This window comes from Ixodes scapularis, unplaced genomic scaffold (genome assembly GCF_016920785.2).
Source record: "Ixodes scapularis isolate PalLabHiFi unplaced genomic scaffold, ASM1692078v2 PGA_scaffold6__148_contigs__length_123643588, whole genome shotgun sequence".
Classification (NCBI taxonomy): domain Eukaryota; kingdom Metazoa; phylum Arthropoda; class Arachnida; order Ixodida; family Ixodidae; genus Ixodes; species Ixodes scapularis.
This window is the reverse complement of record NW_024609881.1, coordinates 31,937,977-31,953,281: the sequence shown is the minus strand read 5'-3', so window position 1 is coordinate 31,953,281 and position 15,305 is coordinate 31,937,977. Positions and strand designations below refer to the sequence as shown.

General features: G+C 44.1%; 1 long non-coding RNA gene across 1 annotated transcript; it reads left to right on the top strand.

The window, feature by feature from the left end:
• The first annotated feature begins 10,439 nt into the window (after window positions 1-10,439).
• LOC121838295 lies at window positions 10,440-12,024 on the top strand. Its single transcript, XR_006078446.1, has 3 exons — window positions 10,440-10,487; window positions 10,586-10,686; window positions 11,919-12,024. It is a non-coding gene; the product is annotated as an uncharacterized LOC121838295 (long non-coding RNA).
• Window positions 12,025-15,305: the final 3,281 nt, after the last annotated feature.

The window sequence follows — 15,305 nt, the reverse complement described above, 5'->3', positions numbered from 1 at the left end:
CAGTCATGTGGGAATAAAAGGTAACGAGGAAGCAGACAGAATCGCTACATCCTCAGGTAATCTTTTCCCGTCCCGCGCCTGTTTGCCACACCATGACATTAAACCTCTAACAAAGTCATCCCTTCTTTTTTTTTGGCGGTCTGAATGGAACATGGAGTGCAACAATAAACTTCATATTACAAAGCCGGTTCTCGGGCGGTGGGAGAACTCTTCTCGCAGGAACCGATTCCATGAAGTATTGTTGTGTCGACTTCGAATCGGTCATTCTTACATACGCACAAATATCTTCTTAGTGGGGAGGACCCACCGGTGTGTGAGCATTGTGGGGATACACTTACCATCATGCATATCTTGTGGCTCTGTCCAGCTTTGGAAAATGAACGTCGTACCCACTTTCCTGAATTGTTTCATTTCGAAATTCCATTCCATCCTGCTCTTTTACTGGGAGAATATCCCCTCATCCCATTTGACCGTCTGTTGATTTATATTACTAACGCAGGTTTTACTAATCAGATCTAGTTCTGCATAGCTAATTATTATTTTGTAGCACAGTAAGAATAACAGCTTGTTTTCTTTTTAACTTTGGCGCAGTATGGCCTCCGTTGCTGTTGCGCCATAAAACCCCCAAACAACAACAACCACAAGTAGGAAGGAATGAAGAACGGACCACAGCATCTTACCTGCGCCAGCGAGCCTGCCTGCTCTGATGATTCAGGCGATGACGCCAGCACCCCTTCTCGTTCGTGGCCCGTTCTGCAGCCGGCAACAAGCATCGGGGATGTCATGCCCGATGGCATATAAGCGTCAGCCATTCTCCAGTGAATTAGGGCACGACACCGACCGTGGCACGATGAACCCAAGCTTCTTATTTGTACAGATGGTCCTGCTCGCCGCCGGTCGCAACGTCGAGCCTTTCGGAGCGATTACCACAAGTAGGATGGAATAACAACTGACCACAGCATCCTGTCTGCGCCGGCGAGCCTGCCTGCTCCGGTGATTTAGCCGATGACGCCAGCACCCCTTCTCCTTCGTGACCCGTACTGCAGCTGGCAACAAGCATCGGAGACCCTCCGGCGAACCAGGGCGCGGCACCGACCGTAGCACGATGAACTCAAGCTTTTTATTCGTACCACTTAGTTACCTGAATCACTCTAAGTTCATCAAAAGTAGTAATCGCTGTGTGACATTGGTGTTGTTCCCAAACGACTTTTCTGACTCCCGGAAATTGTTGTCAGTGTACTTTCTGCGTGTGCTAACATTTTTTTCTCGAACTCGCTATTGGTACTGTCCGGGGACGTAGAGCAGAATCCCGGCCCTCTCACACAGGTCGAGGCAGAATTGCTCATTCAAATTCACGCCACGCTCTTACAGCTACAGCACGGTCAAATCTGAGCTAATAAAACAGGTCGGAATAGTCACCGAAAACCAGAACAACACGGAACATTCGGTACGCGAACTGGATCCGCGGGTGAGCGAACTTGAGAAAGATTTGCCAAGTACCGGATCAAACCAAGAGACCATGGAAAATGACGAATTCGGGTTACAAGTAGCGCAGACAGGGCTACCTCTACTAAAAAACAGTTGTATCGCAAACGAAAGCCAGCCATGCAAGTAAAACTTAGTATTCTTTGGGAATCAGGATAAGGAAAACGAAACATTCTCGGAATTAGAATCGTACGTGATCGAGTTTTGTGCCACTAAACGTTGTGTGCCACTAAACTAAACTACACATATGACCAGATAACGTAGACAGAGCACACCTTATTGGTTCGTTTTGGGCAGGTAAAAGTGCACCAATTATTTTCAAATTTGTTTTTTTTTTATAAACAGAAAGAAGCGAATTTAAGTTCGAGCTCGAAACTCAAGTACTGTGACATTGTAATTAATATGGACTGTCCTCGACCTGTGCAGGTGACCCGACAAAACTATTGGAATTCGCTAGAACGCGACATGCTCGTTACGAACTTCGCGTAGACAAATTGTACATTGGCGGAAAGGGCTTCGTCTTTAGCGAGAATTCAGACAGAATGATTGAAATCGAAAAATATCATCTCAGGAGCCTTGTTCTCCGACCACGGCGTGTACAATAGGTGGATATCAGTGCGGGCTCCCATTTAAATTACTCTACTCCAACTTTTCTCAAACACTTCACACTCTGTTATTTTTACAAGTATTAGAAATGTACTTGCCCATTCATTGATTGAATCTCAAATACTGGCATAGTGTTTCCAACGGGGACTTGGTTACGTCCGAAAATAAAAGATGTAGAAGTGTTCCCCAAAAACAGTGTGCGTGGCCTCTTATTCCTACCGCGCCACGGCCTCATGTTGTTTTTAATTTCTAGTTCCTCGTCCCAGACAGTGGCGACGCAGCTCCCATCATCAGACCCCCCCCCCCCCCCCCCCCCAGCCGCATCAGTACTGTCCAGAAGTACTGACATCGGATCCGTGCTCGCCCATCTGAGAAGACCCTTGCTGACCCAGAAGTAAGAACCCCCCCCCCCCCCCCCAAGACCATGTAAGACGTCCTCTGTTTTCCTTTTTGGAAGGGGGGAGATGTGTGCCCTGCTGGAAATGGCAGGCCTTTTCCAATTGAAATGCACAGCCAAAACCTATGAGCATGAATGTGCAATTGGCGCCGATGAGAATATCCTATGTTTTGCACATTGGTGCAACTGGAAATGCTGCAGAGAAGGCGCAGCACGGGGGAAGGCAAAAGAATAGGTCGAGGGAAAGTCAACTTTAGGGGGCAAGCGCCACGATGCCAATTGTGTCAATGTGCACGACAATCAGTTTGCTCATTGCCGCTCATTGCAGCCAGTGGCGCTATGTGGCAGAGCCATTGTGCGGGAGATAGCAATGAGCCATGCACTGCAGAGAAGCGAACTCGGTGCAGTATGGCAGTGACAATGCTCAATTGCCAAATTAGCACACACTAGCAAAAAGTTTCTATGGGACCAGTAGAGATTTTTATGGGACCAATAGGATTTCATCATACCAATGGGCATTTCTACTGGGCCGATAAAAAGTTATATCGTACCAATACAGACTTCTCTTGTACCATTAGGAACTTTTATGGGACACGTAGAAACTTCCATGGGAACAACACGAATATTTTCCGGTCCCATACAAGTGCCTATTGGTCCTTCAATAGGATCAATAAAAAGTTGTACTGGTTAGACTGAAAGCTTCATTGGTCAAATGAAATGCATTTCAGATCGAGAACTTTTAATGGTCGACTGGGAATTTCTATTGGACCATTTCAGATGAGGATCATAGAGAACATGGAATCTATTAAGTGGGCATCTATCAGGTTAAACAGTATGCTTAGTGGAGAAATTAAAGGTGTCATATACTAAAGTTTTATGTTTTGAGCACGGGAAAATACTTTTTTCCGCAAACATAGCCGATGGCAGGCACACAGCCAGGATTTTGATTCGCCCATGACAAAATGCTTTATGAGGGGGAGGGGGGAGAGGAGGCCCCACCAAATGGAAGGTTTGGGAGGAGTGGGGCAGGCCCCATGGGTCCCCCCCTGCGGATACGTACCGTGCCGGCCCGATGGGTCTCTCTCTGCCCAATGAACATTTTCTTTTTAGCTATATAACTTGAGTTGGGCCATATAGACACTAATTAAACCAAACTTTCAGTAAATAAAGTGAAGATGAACTCTTTTTGGCACGTGTTTTAGAATTTCCTGATTACTTATGTATTGTACTCTTTCGTATTCTAAAACATGCGGCTGCCAGTAAAACATAAAAAAAAAGACTATGGGGAACGGGAACATTGTGTGTGCACATAGTATGCACAAGATTCATGAATAATTATATGTAGGCAAACCACGAAATTCAGGTATCATCGGAACTCTGCAGTTTTAGCGGTGTATTCTGTCCTCTTGTTTTCCAGGATGTCTCAGTAACAGTAATAGCGTAAACGATTGCACCAACTGGATTATGTATTCACATTCGACTTTGCTCCGTTTTATTCACTTCCACCTGGTTCCGGAGTGGAACCTTCTCGTTTTTGTATAAATTTCTCTCCAGAATTGAGTAAGTCAGAGTAAAACAGGGTCAAAAACAGAGTGACACTAACTCAAAAATCCTATTATCATCTTCCACGATTGGCCCAAAGCTCTCCGACTTTTGACGTCAGAACTTCATAACTTTGGCGGAGTTGGCGAAAAAGTGCGATACTTCAGGCTTCCATTTTGCCATGTGAACGTATCCTGTTTGAGCCCCAGCAGAGGCTACACGCCCGTTCGGGGGCGGCAGATCACGTGCACATTCTATCGCGAACATGCTTCTTATGAACAGAAAAGAAAAGCCGGTAGTGCCGAATAACATCGAATAATTATTAACCCCATGGACGTCATAAAAAAAGCACATAAAATGCACACACACACACACACGAAATAAGGATGACCTTCCCGAAATTATGATTGCACCTTGTTTCACGCAGAGTAAGTGTCAGGCAGCGCTTTCCACTTCGTAGTTGAGCAAGGAAGTTCCTTTGTGAAAGGCGATTTACGCGCTTGTTGGCCGTTTGGGCCTTTAGTTTGGCTTCTGGCTTCCCAATGCTGTACTTTTCCTTGGTGCCGGGAAGAGTGTACACTCCAGCAATTAAGTTTTCGAGATTCAAAAGCCCTTCAACCTGTGTCCAATTAAAATTAAGGTCAGCCGAAACAGGGTACGTCTGTCTTGTTACATTCGTCTTTGGCAGTAGCCGTTTCGGAAACTTGGACAGGAAATTGTCTTCAAATATTGAAATATCCCGTCGCCTTTCACAATTTTATCACTTGTGTCTCCACTAACTGGCCCAGCACTGCGACCGCTTCCGATTTCATTGGTACTACTTAGTTCACGGGGACTTTTTGTCTCACCGTGCTCCGAGACAACCGAGCTTACAGAAACTGCTGTCGGCGTCGTCGGTTCGGGTCCCTGACCTGTTGTAGCATTTTTCAGGACACAACTTCGTCTCAGGACTGTTGTCCTTGGCAAGCGGGGTATACTTCTTGGCTCCAAATATTTATTTTGTTTGGGTTCATAATCGCACAGCGCGACACCCTACATGTCTCAAATTGAAATTTTAGAATTCGCGCCGACGTCATCCCGCAGCAAATGCAAGTTTCTACTTAAAATGACAAACAAAAAAAATATTTCGTTATCAGTTTAATATATACTTAGTATTTATATTTGACAATTAATTAATACTATAATTTTTAGAAACGTTTATTATTTTCTTAAGTGCATCAGTCCGAGTCACCCTTGCGGGACTTGCGGGCTTGCGGGTTAAACCACGTGACAATATAGTGTGAGCTGGAGTCATTGGAGTGAGCAGTGGGGTCAAAATAAGGTTTTAAAGTGCAATTTATGCAAATGTTTTGCTATATTAAGATAAATAAATCAATCTTTTAACTATTTGTTTTACTTCAGCAAACAAAAAAGTGAAAGCCGTTTACAACTTCCTGTAACGCCGAATTGGAGCGCAGCTCTTGAGGAGGAGGAGTGGAGGGTATATTCCTCCTCCTCCCTCGTGATCATGCCTGCTAGTCCTCCTCCCCTCCTGCTCCCCCTCCCTTTCCTTTACCCCTCCCCCGAGGTCACGTGACCCCCCCGGACCATACTAGACAATGAGGGGAGGAGGAGGAGGAGGGGGAGGAGGAGGAGGGCAGAGGTCCGGGGGGTCACGTGACCTCGAGGGGACGGGATCACATGACCTTGGGCGGGCCGTCACGTGACCGGCGGGGAGAGGGGAGTCACCCCCCGGGGTCACGTGACCTTGGCGGCAAGGAGGGGGGAGGAGGAGGAGCGGAGGGGGAGGAGGAGGAGGGGGAGGGGCGACGCCGACGCCGACGCCAACGCCGACGCTGACGCCGCACAGGCTGGAAACGGGTCATGTGACCCCCTCCCCCCGAGGTCACGTGACCCGCCCGGACCATACTACACAAGGGGGGACGAGGAGGAGGAGGGGGAGGAGGAGGAGGAGGAGGAGGAGGAGGAGGAGGAGGGGGGGAGGAGGAGGAAAGGGAGGGGCACGGTTACGCCGACGGCGACGCCGACGCCGCTCAGGCTGAAAACAGGCCCCTAAGAGCTGCGCTCTAAAACAAGGGTTAAAATACGAAGTAATATAGTCACGTGATACATCCCCTGCGTCAGGAAGTCCGACGTGTTAAACCGAACGTTCCAGCCGGAGGACAAGGAAGCGTGGAAGCTGTGGAAGCACGTGGACGAACCGAAGCGGCCGAAGCAACGTTCGCGGGAAGTCTAACCGCCTGAAGCACGTTGCAGAGTCGAGAGACTCGAGCTACCGGAATTTTACGAACGATTATGGAAGCGTACGTCTTGAGGACGACCATGAGCCACATATCATCTCAATTTCTGATGTGGAGAATTTCTGCCCGTCAAGCTGGTGTGACGAAACGGAATCGGACTTCCTCAAGGCGCGGATCCTAAAGCTGTTTTGGTAAGTTCTAGTCTCCCCACGGCGTTAGGCCCAGTCTAGTGACCATCTCCTTTAAGCTAAAAGTTGCAGCTGTAAGCACAGTATGTGGGAGTAACTCTCGCCGCCGGTCGTTTCAGGATCGCCGAGTGACGCGGAAACCCAGTGACAGCAAGTGGGTGCTAGTACCCAAAAATTTCCTCCGACGAGATGAGTGACTGCCCGGGAGGGCTGGAGGAAGCTTGGATGAAACAGGTAATCGTCATTTCATTTTCGCGCTTGCGAAGCAATTCATAAGACGTTTTTTAAATTTGAGATTTTCTTTAGTTATACCGCCACAAGTACAAGGAACTTCATTGATGGGGTGCCGTGTGTTTGTTTTCATATGCTCAGAAACTAGGTAAAGTTTGTGTTTTATCATTTTTTTTGTGCTGATAAGCTTAAGCTTAGAATGAATTATATGTGTCAAGGCGTGGCGCGGTCTGTATCTATTTGGAGAAGAGGTGTGTGTGTGTGTGTGTGTGTGTGTGTGTGTGTGTGTGTGTGTGTGTGTGTGTGTGTGTGTGTGTGTGTGTGTGTGTGTGTGTGTGTGTGTGTGTGTGTGTGTGTGTGTGTGTGTGTGTGTGTGTGTGTGTGTGTGTGTGTGAGTGACTGAGTGAGTGAGTGAGTGAGTGAGTGAGAGAGGGGAGGAGGGAGGGAGGGGAGGAGGGAGGGAGGGGGGGGTAAAGAGAGAGAGAGGAGATGAAGAAGAATTGGAGGATGACGATTATGTCAAATCATTTAAATCGTTAACTCCGGCAATTATAAGGTAAGAAAGATAACTGCTAGTTACACCGGTTCAATTTTGTGCCAAACTCAAATTGTGTTTTGCCGCGTAAATATTGCTACAATTTTTTTTTCATCAACAAAATTAGTTTTGAGGCTTGCCGTTGACAAATAGGACCCTGTTTTAAATCCCAGTACAGGTTATATTGCGCTGGTAAATTTCCTGTACATAGTGCTGCTTCAAAGATGAACTGAAGTTTGTCTTCTATGTGTGCATTGGTAATGGCATGTGGCTCAACAAGACTTCACACAAGAAAGTTCTCAAATAGAAGAGGAAATCAGTGTTCATCAACTAAGGTGCGGTAATGATCTTCACCATAGATGGCCATTGGCGAATTGTAACTGGCAGACCTTCAAAATGCACAAAGGCTAAGCAAAGCCACAACTCAGTGATGTGATTGCTGCGCCAATTGCACCAAACTGCGCCAAGGGGCTAAGCCTGCTACATCCTGCTACATTTTGCCAAAATACAGGTAATCTGCGCCAAGCCTGAGCCGAAGGAGCGATTTCGGTCGCCTTTCAAAACCGAAACTAAACTGAAAACCGTAATTGCGCATGCGTCAGCTAGGTGGCATAAGCGGCCGGCCGACACAAAGTACCCTGCATCAATCGTATATCCGGTCTTGCATATTTTTTCCCGCCGTCTTAACCTCCTTGCCGCCGTCTCTCGTTTCGTGCCCTCATGCGCAACGTTGCTCCTGCCCTCGTCCCTCGTCGTCTGGAAAATCTCGTCTCGCGTCTTTTTTAAATTTTTTTTAACGATAGACGCGGGCGTGTGCGGGTGCCGCGACGCTAGTGTGCCGGGTGCCAGCCGTGCCGTCATGCTGTGAAACAAAACCATGTTTTTGGGCGACGAGAGTTACTTTGTGAGCTGAAGAGCTGGCGCGACCACAGTCACCGTGGTCGCGCGACGTCGAGTGCTGCCGTCCCCACGTCGCTGCAGATATGGCGCTTTCTAAACTTGTTCTTCGACATTCCTAGCCTTCTTTAAATCATACTCTTCTACAAGAAGCCCTCTAACTCAAAGACTGCTTGTCGAAATACTGATTACCTAGGTTTCTCTCGGTGGACTTCCTTTCAAGAGGGAGCCCGGTACGTGAAAAATTTGCCGCGAAAGAAAGTTGGTGAAGAGAAGTGAGCTAAAGCAAAGAAGGCAATGTCTGCATGTTGAACCCGCACAGCGCGCTTATTTGCCTCGAGTTTGGTCGTTGCACAAAAGCGCTCCAAAAACGTTTTGACCCTGGCTCGCGATATCATGCATCGATGCGCTTAGGTTCTTTTTTTCTGTGTGTACAGCTTGTACATCGCCTGCCGGCCTGGCAAGCACAGGCCGCTCGACTGCTTTTTTTTTTTTTTTTTGTATGCTGGACAGTTACATTTTGCACTTTATTTTGGGAACCAGTTGGCGACGGAGGAGAGTGGCATTGTTTCGGTTCCGATTGAACAGCCATTGTCTCCGCTCGCACAACGAAGCTTGTGCCACTTCAAGCCTGCTGAAGTTGCCCTCACGTGCATGTGAACATGACTGCATGACAAAGGCGCCAGCCAGGACGCTTGCCATTCATTGTTTTGCGTTTGCTTACTTTGGACGAAAATCTGGCACGTCGGGAACCAGTTAAACGGTGACAAGCATTCTTTTCGGAATGGCTCGGCAACGCCTATAACACTGTACACTTGTGGGATGTCTCAGCAGTAAAACACAAACAGCGAGTTCTGTCACAATATATCACAAAGTTGCCTTCGTTTGTCCAACAATTAAAACAAATACTTAATTTTTCTAAGAATATCTGCTCCAAAAGCCACTTTTGCTACTCCGAAATACTGTTTGGGCTGCTCCAAAAGCCTCCTTTGCTGCCCAAAACACTCTTCTGGCTGCTCCAAAGGCCACTTTTGTTGCTCCAAAACACTGTTTTGGCTGCTCCAAAAGGTGCTCCAAAATGGCTTAGGCCAATCACATCACTGCACAACTGGATGTGGCAAGACTAAAAGCTTTATAATATAATATAAAGGCTATAGCTTTATAGCCTTTTATAGCAAAACATACTGATCTGAAAAGCATTGTTTTTGGTTATTTTGAAGTGGTATACGGAAACTTCATCATATTCTATTAATTTTGGTTCACTGCACATTTAAAAGGTTTGTCTTCGTTGCTGCCAGAGCAATATAGCTTGCGATAAACTAAATCAAAGTTATGACTGCTGGTGTCATGTACATATTGAGAACATTTTATTAAAATAAATGTAGTCAAAAGTGTTTTTATGGGTTTCAGCACTGTGATTAAAATACAGCAATGTGTTTTGTAAGAAAGGCTACTAATTTGCAGTTTGTATCTTCTAAAATATTTTGTAGATCTAGTGAGCAAGTATTCATTCTTGAATATGTGCCAGGCATTCCCCAGTATGTGTATAATTGTTTACTATGTCTGTAAGCTTCCCCACTACATCATTGCCGCTATGTTAACTCTCCCCAGCTATTGTGTTCCTCATGATCAATTAGGTTGAGATTGTTTAGCGTTAATGTTTGTGAGTCCCCCATTTTAAATTCCTAGCAGAGCGCTTCAATGTCCCTTTATTTTTGGTTTGCCGCTATTTATCACCACAAGCAAAAACATCACGCCACTGGGATTAACCTGAAGCTCACCTCATGATTAACGACGCTGCCGTCCTCTGTCTTGAGGTGGGCCTACGTTCATGAATACTTGTCTAGTGGTTCTGGAGTTGATGTTGTTGAGATAATCGAGACGCCGATTTCTACGATGGCCTCCTTCGGCACCACGGCCAGTTACAGCAGGCCTGAGCCCGAACCAGGCCAACCAACGTGCTGGCCCGAGCCCGTGCCTAGTGGTCTAATCTTGAATCCAATCGCCATATTGAGATAAAGACGTCAAAATTCCTCAGTTTAAATGTCGGAAGTGCCTCAATAAGAGCAGGTATAATTATTAATAGCAAATTTAATGAAGATATAGATGCTGATAAACACCTGCCAAATTTGACTAAAAATAAGCAGAAACATCCAATCCCTAGTTATGGTTGAACTAAGCGGCTGCTATGTGGATGTTTCTTTATGTTCGACAGCTCAGCAAAGTTGCCGGATCTGGTTATGCCTCCTGTACGAGACGGATCACAAAGCGGTTTCTGACTGACCAGTTGGGGCAAAAAGTTTTGTGGGGAGGACGTGAAGGAAAGTTGACATTCAGGAATCTTCACCTTGCTGAGTGCATCATAAGTAAGTAATCTCTGGAAAAGTACTGCAGATCGCTTCACACATGGAATGAGATTTATGGAACTGTTGGTGTCATGCGTCTGTTGCTTTTTTTTTATCAGATGCAGTGCGGAGCTGCCATAAATGTGAAGACTTCAGGGTAGAAACCATAGTCACGGATTAACTTCGCCATGCACCTGCCTGACATCAGTCATCTCAAAAGGTAAGCCGACGTCAGCACATAATTCTAACTTTTTCTAATTCTAACTTCTAAAACAATAGAGTATGGTGCGCAATTTCTTCAAAGCATAATTTCTATGTGAGAGTATTTTGATGCTTTAAATGTTAAAGCCAGCAGTGATGTGATTGCTGCGCCGAACAATGCCAATGGGCTAACCCTGCTACATCCTGCTACATTTTGCCAAAATATGAGTAATCTGTACCAAGCCTGCGCCCAATGACTAATTTCGGTCGCCTTTCAAAACCGAAACTAAACTAAGAACGTAATTGAGCATGCATGAGCTAGGTGGCGCAAGCGGCCGCCCGACACAAAGTGCCCTGCCTCCATCCGGTCTTGCAATGTTTTTGCCGCCGTCTCCCGTTTCGCGCCTCGTCGTCTCGCGAATCTCGTCTCGCCTCTTTTTTAAACTTTTTTAACGATAGACGCGGGCGTGTGCGGACGCTCCGACGCTAGTGTGCCGGGTGCCAGACATGCCGTCATGTTGTGAAACAAAACCACGTTTTTGCGCGACAGGAGTTGCTTTGTGAGCTGAAACGCTGGTCGCGCATCGGGTGTTGCCGTCCCCACGTCGCTGCAGATATGGTGCTTTCTAAACTTCTTCATTGACATTCCTGTTCTTGTTTAAATCATACTCTACTACAAAAATTTCCCTTTAAAGGGATATGACAACCAAATTTAGACACTTATCTCCTGGTCTATTCGTGTTCAAGGGCTCCAAAGGCCACCTTTGCTGCTCCAAAACACTGTTTTGGCTGCTCCAAGAGGTGCTCCAAAATGCTTAGGCCAATCACATCACCGAGCTAGTGACTCCTCTTTTGGTTTAATTTGATATCAAACACTACAGGTGTGAACAGCATTGAATAATTTTAAATAGAAAAACTTTCTTTGGAGTGTTTCTCTAAGAGGAAAAATTTAATTATATAATAGTACCTTATTATGGATTAAAAAGAATGCATAGAAAACGAATTTCAAGAACACTGTGATATTTGATGTAAATCTAACAAACAAAAGTTGGCAATACAGTACACACATCCAGCATGAATGTGCTTTAAAAAACAAGGCGTAAAATAATTGTGGTTTATTTACATCAGTTCCAATTCTTGCATATTTGAGTCACTTCACTTTGAACTTCACTGTTTTATTAGTTTTGCTTCAAAGCATGGTAAACCACTGCTCACATATTTTTAACATAACATTTTTCGTTGTTTTTTCAGGAACATTCTGCACCACAGGAGAGAGTGATGTGAACTGCCTAAAGTGGGCCTTGAATGCACTGAGCTTTTTATTATGTTTATCAGAAATTTTTTTTAAGCAAAGTATCCTGCATTGTTCAGTAAGTATACTTTATTTTGAAAACCTTATGCTATGTATGCAGCATTGTTCAAATATTATACTTTATTTTAAGAACATCAAGCACTGCTCGTTTGTCTAACGGTAATAATAAAGGGGTGGTTTCATTTGAAATCGAACACGCTTGTCGGGGTGGGTCTTTCGATTTTTTTTTAAATATATGTAATTGCCCCATTTCTGGAAAGAACAAAACTGCTTTTCAAAATTTTTAAAAAATATTTCGCTTCACAAAAACTTATTGAGTGGAGCAGGGTGAAAATCTGTTTTTTACTCCGTGATTTTTCTACCCAGTTCTGTACGCTGGTATGAATATGGGAAGCATACAAAACTCACAGTATTCTTTTGTGCGCTTGTATGTTATTTGTACTATTTTTTTGTTTAGAGCAAAATACTTTCGTAGTTTTGTTTATTGAGGTAAAAAATGCCAAACATTCCGGTGACATCTTCTTTGACAATCCGGTGACATCTTCAAAGCCTTGTAACTTATGAGTTATTATATTTGTCACTTATTAAATACTATGCGGGTGTAGCCCTATACATGGACTATCGACGCGCATAAGTTTTTTTTATTTTATTTTCACTGCATTTTTTATATAAAATTTGAAATATCGTTGAAAATGAAATTAACCAATATTTTGAACTCACTTTATCAAAAAGGGCCAGTTTTTATTTCGTTCAATTTTTTTATTATTGCTGCCGATCATATGAACTTTCAATTGGATTGATGCGATTTCCCCCTTTTTTGTTCTATCTTCTCTAAAAGTGATCGAAATCGCTCCCACGTGACAATACGGTGACAACTTCAGAGCCTTGTAACTCATGAGTTTTTATATTTGTTGCCTACCAAATACTATGCGGGTGTAGCCCTATACATGGAATATCGACGGGCATAAGTTTAGTTTATGTTATTTTCACTGAATTTTGTATATAAAATTTGAAATATTGTCGGAAATGAAATTAATTGATATTTTAAACCCCCACTTTATTCAAAAAGGCCATTTATTATTTCGTTCATTTTTTTTATTATTGCTGCCGATCATATGAACCTTCAATTGGCTTGATGTTATTTCCCCCTTTTCTTGTTTTATCTTCTCAAGAAGTGATCGAAATCGCTCCCACGTTCTCTGAACGGCCAAATGCAGTTTCTGCAGGTCGGCTTCGCTGCAAAAATTATACTGCTTATTTGTGTGTTCAAATGCAGCGGGTAAATTCATTTTGATTGAGAGCACTCGTGCTTGGCTACATTGTATTTTATTAATTTTTAATGATGGCAACTGACATTCCTTAGTCTGATATTTAGCGGTGCAGCGGATGTTCCATTACTCAATGTTTAAAGCCAGGGCGCAAAGGGCGGAGAGAACGGAACGAGCTCTTCATGTAGCCAGACGGGGGTCATATACCTGTACAATCTTTGCATTAAGCTTGGTGTGAAAAAGTGGAGAAACTAAAAGCCTGCAGAGACATTGAGTAACTGCTTTCGCTGCCTTCTGTGCATGTGGGAATCCTTGCTACTTGGCGTCAGAGATATCGATCAATCTTGAACAAAAAACCCAACACTTATTTTTAACTGCACGCACTCGTTCAAACAGAAGGGCCACCGTCTCAGGTTCTCGCTTTGGCTCCAGTTTTCGTTCTGTCCGTCTCGACTTACGACGCTGTTGAACTTCTCGGGGGCATCCGACCGCTGTGGTACAAAGTTCAGCTCGCCCCCGCGCTCGATCGTCTTCACAGGCAAGCCGATGCCGTTGTCAAAAAGTTCCAATATTGCGCTGCTCGTGAACTGGACTATTTAAACCACAACAACATATTGTTTTACAAGTACATCTTAAATATATTAGCGTTAATTAATAAAAGTGGCTATTTATCGCCATTTGGTGTTTGTGTTCTGTAAAAAATTATTTTCGCTTCATGTAAACTCAGCCCGTTTTCGTCACTTTTTTTCTGCAAACTGCTTTTCCTTAAAGAAGGGCATGTGATATTACATATTTTTGATATACACGCTGACAATAAAGAACAGGCGATTACATGGTTATTTTATCGCACGCGACAAGACGCATCATGGATTGGCGCCCGTGCCGGATGCTTCCTGGGTGCAACGAAGATGGGCCTATAGCGCGAAGGGCCAGGCGTGCTGTACGTGCCTAACAAGCTGTGCATAGCACAAACAGATATATGACCCCGGTCTAGCTACATGAAGAGCTCGTTCCGTTTTCTCTGCCCTTTGTGCCCTGGCTTTAAACATCGGATAATGGAACATCCGTTGCACCGCTAAATATCAGACAAAGGAATGTCAGTTGCCATCATAAAGAATTAATAAAATACAATGTAGCCAAGCACGAGTGTTCTCAATCAAACTGAATTTAACCGCTGCATTTGAACACACAAATAAGCAGTATAGTCTTCGCAGCGAAGGCGACCTGCGGAAACTGCGTTTGGCTGTTCTGAGAACGTGGGAGCGATTTCGATCACTTCTACAGAAGATACAACAAAAAAAAGGGGGAAATCGCATCAAGCCAATTGAAAGTTCATATGATCGGCAGCAATAATAAAAAAATTGAACGAAATAAAAAATGGCCTTTTTTGATAAAGTGAGTTCAAAATTTCGGTTAATTTCATTTTCGATGATATTTCAAATTTTATATAAAAAATTCGGTGAAAATAAAATAAACAAAAATTATTCCCGTCGATAGCCCATGTATAGGACTACACTCGCATATTATTTAATAAGTGACAAATATAATAACTCATGAGTTACAAGGCTCTGAAGATGTCACCCGATTGTCAGAGAGACGATGTTTGGCATTTTTTACCTCAATAAACAAAACTACGAAAGTATTTTCCTTTGAACTAAAAAATAGTCCAAACAACATACAAGAGCACAAAAAATTACTGTGAGTTTTGCATGCTTCCCGTATTCATACCAGCGTACAGAACTGGGTAGAAAAATCACGCAGTAAAAAACAGATTTTCACCCTGCTCCACTCAATAATTTTTTGTGAAGCGAAATATTTTTTAAAAAAATTTTGGAAAGCGGTTTTGTTCTTTCCAGAAATAGGGCAATTACATATATTTAAAAAAAAATCGAAAGACCCACCTTGACAAGCGTGTTCGATTTCAAATGAAACCACCCAAAGAGTTAATGGCAATTTGTTTGGCACTGCGACTTTTTTTACAGAATGGATGTGCATGCCTGACAGGCTGGGCAGAAATTTAGTACGCTACTCACAATCAAAGTTACGCTGCAAGACTGC